Below are 6,959 nucleotides of genomic sequence, written 5' to 3'. Positions count from 1 at the left end.
TTCATATGATTGCCAAGAAGCCTACTCCTAATGGATGCACACCTTATATATCCACGTGATACTTCAGGAACTCATTTTCTCTGAAATATACTATCTGTTTTCTTTTTATTTTACAATTTAAAATCTAATGAAACTTTGAGCCAGCATATAAAATAATTGTTTTCAAAGTATGCACAGGACCCAACATTTCTAATAAAGCCACATCAATTTATCAAGGCAGCAGCTACCTACTTCCTTCCTTTACCTGTTAGGTTTCCCTCTCTACATTCCATTCAAAAAGTATGTAACAAGTAAAATATAGAGTTATAAATAAACTTACAGGCAAAACTCTTAAATTATTCCTCTTGTATACTGAACAGAAAAACTTAGATATATAATGGGTATTGAAAATATTTCTTCCTGCTATGACTCAAAGGAAAATAATTGTAAAGACTGATATCACCAGAAAGTTAGATGCATTTGAAAGCAGATGTATAGCTTGGTAAGAAAAGTGTGACCTGACACAAGTTCATGTTCTTATCAGTACACTGTCTGTATAGCAAAGTCTTAGCACCTATAGCAAAAATATAGCACCTATATTGAAAAGAGATTTGTGATTCTTTCCTGATTTACCCCCACTGACTTCTGGCTACAACAGCAATGATCTGATGAACTACAGATTGAAGTAGGATCATATAATTTGATGGATTCACCCTCTCTTAACTATCTAATCCTATTTATTTTTTAGCCTCTACAACACCCTGTGGCAATGCATTTCATAATGTCATTGTGAGTCATGAGGAAAGCACCTCATTTTTTTACATTTGATTTTGTATACTTTATTGTGTGCCTTGCAGTTCTTTTTTTATAATAATGGTGAATCATTTCTATTCACCTTCTCTACGGTGCCAACTTTACGTGGCTTTTGTCCTTAAGGACACTTTTTCTGCAAGCTGAAGACTTAATGTCTGTTTTATTTTTTATTTAGAGTACCTAGCCACATATCCATCTTCCTGCAATATCTAATTATACTAATAAATAATTATATATTTGTATTGTAAAATATGTAGAACTTAGTATCTGAACAGTATACAGACTACAGGTTTCACTCTGAAATTCCTTCCTAGTAACTCCTAAAATTCAATTTGTCTTCTGGACACTGAATACAGACCTCATATTCTCAAAAGAATATCCACAATTACCCCGTAGTTTCTTTCTTGTTGAAAATAATTTGCAAATAATGATTTATTTTCTCACCTTTTTTCATCTTTGGGGAAAACCTTGTCTCATTAAGTGCAAATTCTCCTGTGAAAAACAAATTAAGTTACTTTTATAGAATTTGTTACCTATGGGAATTAGCCATGTATGGGAATATGTATGGGAATATTTTCATTAATTTTGGTATTACCATATTTGCAGTCCCCCTAAAGATTCTGCTTTATAGTCAATGGACTTGAAATGGCCCTAGTGGGCAAGTTTTGTACATTTGAATAGTTATCAATTACTTCTAGGCAGATGTCTGTGGTAGTAAATTTGTGAGATAGCAATTTTACTACTTGTCTAACCAGATAAGAAGAGGAAAGGCTAATGAAGAGTTTTATATAATTAATACTGTGAAAAATAGACATAGCTATCTTACCTCAGTTCCTGCATGGGACAACTGATTATGTTTCCCCTTGTAAGTCTTTTAAGCCCCACAGATGTCTTTTAAGAAAGCATATATCCATTGGATGAAAACTACAGATAACTTCAAAACATTCCCATTGGTTACATCTGCTAAAAAAATTAGTGTAATTTTGTATCCTGTTCATCTTCTAGGGGTAAAATTGTCTTGATCTTTCTCTGCCAGACTCCTCAGTTTTTGTTTTGTTTTTGAAGATCTACTTCCCTGTTTCCACCAAAATATTACAAACACTACACAGAATGGGAAATAAGAACTATTCAGACCATTACAACCAGACATGATTTTTTTTCCCTGGAAGGCTTACTTGTCCAATTACTGCTTTCAAACATGTTGCAGCTGACGTTATGGAATCATGTGGAGTTAGCAGCTATATTTTACAAAATCCTTCAAAAATCAGCACAGATTTCAAAATGGAACCATGCAGGAAACAGTGGCAAGAATGTCTAGAGGAAGAAAAGGGACCAGGCTTTAAAATCTATTACAAGAATTACTGGTTTTGTTCCTAAGAAATTTTTCAAAACCAGCTTTATGTCACCTCAATTTATCTCCTAACTAATTTAGTCAACTCTGTAAATAGAACAGGCTTCTCTCTGCAATACATCTGGAAAAAATTTGTCAAACAACAGTAACTCCAAATTTTTTTTTAATAGTTCTCACCTATACCACTTATTTTTCATACTATCATATGCAGATCAGGTACAGGACAGAAGATGGAATACAAAGCAATGCATGGATGACTATGGAAGAGGAAGTAACAGAGACTCAGATCCCAAGACACTAAGCTTGGAGATAATTTTCTTTTAGTATGTGTTGAAATAACCTGCAGTGCAAAAAAACAGCTGTAAGCTCAGAGTAGTTGTTTTGTTTTTTTCCCCAGAAAAACAATATATTTGTAAAATAAGAGGTTTGTACTAGGAAAGGAAATGTGATTTTTGTAGGCTAGAAATATGCTTACAAATGAATGCAACACAGATTACCTCCTGAAAAGTTTGCTGGTGGTACATTATATTAACTTACACTACTATTTGGGGCAGAAAAACCAAAGAAAAGATGACTTTGGGTGGCATGAGAATGTGGTATATTAATTGGTTTATGAAGATTAGTATAATTGATCCTCAGAAGACCTGAGCAGGCAGGAAGGGAAAATAAAACACTCTGAGTGCAATATTAATCAGGTATGAATTACCAGAGGCACAAGTTTAACTCTCATGAGTACAAGGAGCAGTAACGGAGCTATTACAGTGCTTGGGTGTCCTTCTCACAAAGCTCTGAGCTGCACCATAGATGTCAAGTTTGGTCCAACATTTTTATGGGCACCTACCAAACTCAAGAATAGTTTCTGGTTCAAAGTCTGAGTTTGCACCCAGCATTAAGCTCTTTGAGAAGAAGTGCTATTTCCTAGAGTGAAATAAAAGCATTACAGAACTGCTATGAGAGTGGAAAATCTGACACAAAAAAGCTCTAAAATAAAACCTTAGAGGTGAGCAGTTTCAATGATTCTGAAGGGCAGCTTAACATGCTGTAGCACAATTCAGGACACTAACCATCTGCACCCTAAAATCCTCCCCAGTTCTTATTTTCCTAATGCCCTGACAGAGTCCCAGGAATCCTTGAGTATCCTTGGAAGCAGAGACCCTTAGCACTGCTGGGGGCTGGCCGACTGCCCAGCAGACAGAAATTTGGGAACATAGCCTCCTCAGCTGTGCATTGGCGCTACTGCTTGTCTCTATTTAATTTTAATTCACAGAAGACAATACGTAGGAACACAGACTCATAGAATTGAATTACCATGGGCAGGGACACTAAACCAGGTTGCCCAAAGCCCCATCAGCCTGGCCTTGTACATTTCCATGAATGGGGCATCCAGAAAGCATTATTAAACTTTACTGAATTGCTGCTTCCCAATAAAGTTGCTTTTTCTTTCAAATATTCCTGTGTAGTCTTGTTTCTGGGGCAATGAGAAATCAGATATCATTATGTACCTCAGCACCTAACTGGCTGCAGCTGTCCATGTTTGTGCCCAGAAATGATAAAAGTTTGGAAATTCAGTTCTGCTGGAAATCAATATGCTGAAGTAGTAAAGCAGTTACAGAAGTACTCTAAGCAAAAAGGGTTTTAACATGGAATTTAAAGTTCCTACATATCAAATACTTATGAAAACTTCACCCTTGATCTTTGGACAGGGTGCAGATCTTTTCTTGCTAAACAAGTAGTTGGAAGTAGTCTATCCCTGGCCATGGATACTCAGGCATGGAGCTTGCTGTGCCACCAACAGGAGGACACCCTTTTGACATATAAATTAAGCTGAAAAACAAGTCTAAGAAATGCCCTCTTCCTGTATTTGCACATCTTCCATTAGGGTGTCCTGCTGCTTCTCAGCACACTTTTCAAGATGAAATGTTGTTGCCTCCATTTCATTCTACCTGCATAACCAGAAAATGTGTTTTGCAAGGAGATCTTAGTGTGATACTCTGCCCCTCCCTCAGAGCCAACTGGCTAGGCAGCTAAGCCTTCTCCCCAGGTGGCAGCACCTACCCACTGCACATGGCAAACCCTGACATTTTGGCTCTTTTTCTGAAGAAATGGTTCCTTTCAGTCATTGCCAGAAAAAAAAAAAGAGGGGAAGGACAAACCTTGCTGGCTTTTCTCTTTCTTTCCCTTACTTTTCTGTGAATTCAATACCTTATTTAGGAATAAAGTAATAAATGAGAACTGATGACCTTAGTGTCATTTCAAAGATTATTTAAATACATGTTTTAGTGAAGGACCTAAATTTGCTGTGATGTGCCAGAAAAGTCTGTTCTGCTGCATGAACCTGCATCTTATCTTGTGATAAATGGTAAGGAGCTCCGGCCCAAATGCCTGTGCCCCAGTAGAGAACTCTGAAGCTCCCTTGCTGCTCAGTCTGGAGGCAGGAGAACACACTGGAATTTTGCTAGGCTACATAATTATGTAATTTAATTGTCCAGTGCCAGCATATAGAAATCTCTGCCACAAATGAAACATTATTGTGTCAGACATGGCAGATGCCCTGAACCACAAGCTGGCCACTGCACCCTTCTTTTGTGTCCCTCCTACCAGCCTACTGCTACCTCCACCTTTTCACTACTCACACTTTCTGCCTGGACGTACTGTCCTTCTGTGGAACAGCATATATGCTGGAATTTTCACACCAGAGGAAATTTCACTCATGAACAAGACATTACAGTCAATCAAAGCATTGCCACAATGAGGGCATCCTAGTAGGCAGCAATAATTTTTAATTAAAACAGATGAGAGAAAAATATATGTTAAGGATTTTCCTCACCTGTTTATACAAAGTATTTAACCACAGTCACTGTGTTTGGAAATAATTTTTATTACCACCATTCCAACAAGAACACCTGGCTAAATCAGCGTCCTTGGAAATATGCAGAAGAAAGTACATGGTCTCTGCAAAAGCTCCAGACAAGCAAATGTTTAAAATGAACAGGTATGTCTACTCTTATGCCTTGGATATCAGTTCCCAGCAGCTAAGGATAATTTTTGGTTTTAGTCACTTTTGCTGTCAGTCTAGCCTTCCTATCCTTTGGTACATATAACACTTCACCCCTGTATGTGTGACGAGAAAAAGCAATAAATCAGAGGAAACACAGGAGCAGGACCATCCAGAGAGTGCTTGGGAGTGGCTGTATTTTATATCACTACCTTTTAGTTACCCTATGAGATGTTAGTATATTTTGGCAAGTCAGGTTTGTATGTGTATCTCATGTGTACTTCTCATGCTGATGTCAGGGCCAATCTTTCCATGGCAAAACCCTTGCTCTTCTTTGCCAGGATTTAATATATACAAATGTGTACTCATTTAAGAGTTGCTGGCATGCCAATATACATCTTTATTTTTTAAAGACTGTTGCTAGTGTTCTTTCCAAGTAAAATAAAATTTTTAAAAAATCTTATCAAATAATCCTTATTCTAAAGTGTAAATAATATAAAAAACAAATGTGAAAATTATAGGCCATGTTGTGAACCTTAACTGGTATATTTCTGCAGATGAAATCTCAGTGAAAAGATAACCCTTATTCTCACACCAAAAGAACACAGAAAGCAAACAATATCATATGCAAGAGAATCAAATCTCTTAAGTCTCATGGTGAAGGAATATGTAGAAACATTACACATTTTTGGACTGCACATTTCACAGACAAATAATGTAAATATTCAGCTATTCACAGAGATAAATTATTTTATCCTACTCCAGTCAAGAAGATGTATTGATGTATTGGGTTTGCCTGGCCAGGTTCTTGGTAGTGAGGGGTCTACAGGGGTGGCTTCTGTGAGAAGCTGCCAGAAGCTTACTCCATGTCCAACAGAGCCAATTCCAGACAATTCCAAGGCAGACTTGATGCTGGCCAAAGCCAAGCACATCAGGAACTGTAGTAACTTCTCTGGGATAACGAATTTAGAGAAGGTAAAAAATTTATTGCACATTTGTAACTGTGGCCAGAGAAGAGAGGGATGAGAATGTGAGAGAGGAACAGCTCTGCAGGCCAAGGTCAGTGGAGAAGAAGGGACAGGAGGTGCTCCAGGCTCCTGAGCTGAGATTCCCCTGCAAACCCTGCTGCAGACTATGGTGAGGCTGCTGTGCCCCTGCAGCCCCTGGAGGAGCAAGGAGGGGCAAAGATCCACCTGCAGCCCCTGGAGGAGACCCATGCCAGAGCAAGGGGATGCCTGGGAGGAGGCAGTGGCCCATGGGAAAACTCTGCTGGAGCAGGGCCCTCACAGGGACCTGAAGACCCGTGGAGAGAGGAGCCCACGGTGGAGCAGGTTTCCTGGTAGGATTTATGACCTTTGGGGACCCACCCTGGAGCAGCCTGTCCTTGAAGGACTGCACCCCATGGAAGAGAACTGTTGCCCATGGAATGGACTCATGTTAAAGAAGTTCATGGACAATTATCTCCCACGGGAGGGAGCCATGTTGGACCAGGGGAAGGACTCCTCTCCCTGAGCAGTGGCAGGAGCAATGTGTGATGAACTGACTGTAATCCCCATTCTCTGTCTCCCTGCACTGCTGTGGGGAAGGGGGTAGGGTAGGGAAGGATTGAGGGGTGGGGGAAAGGTGTTTTTTAAGGTTTATTTTATTTCTCATTGCCCTGCTCTCATTTTGTTAATAACAAATTCGGTCAGTATCCTGAAGATAAGTCTGTTTTGCCCATGACAGTATAAATCCCTATTCAAGCCAATATTCACATAAAATTCAGAAAACATGAACTAGATAGCACTTTTATATAGATTAGATACCTGCTGGGCAGCTGCA

This window comes from Zonotrichia leucophrys, chromosome Z (assembly GCF_028769735.1).
Source record: "Zonotrichia leucophrys gambelii isolate GWCS_2022_RI chromosome Z, RI_Zleu_2.0, whole genome shotgun sequence".
NCBI lineage: Eukaryota > Metazoa > Chordata > Aves > Passeriformes > Passerellidae > Zonotrichia > Zonotrichia leucophrys.
This window is presented reverse-complemented; position numbering follows the sequence as displayed.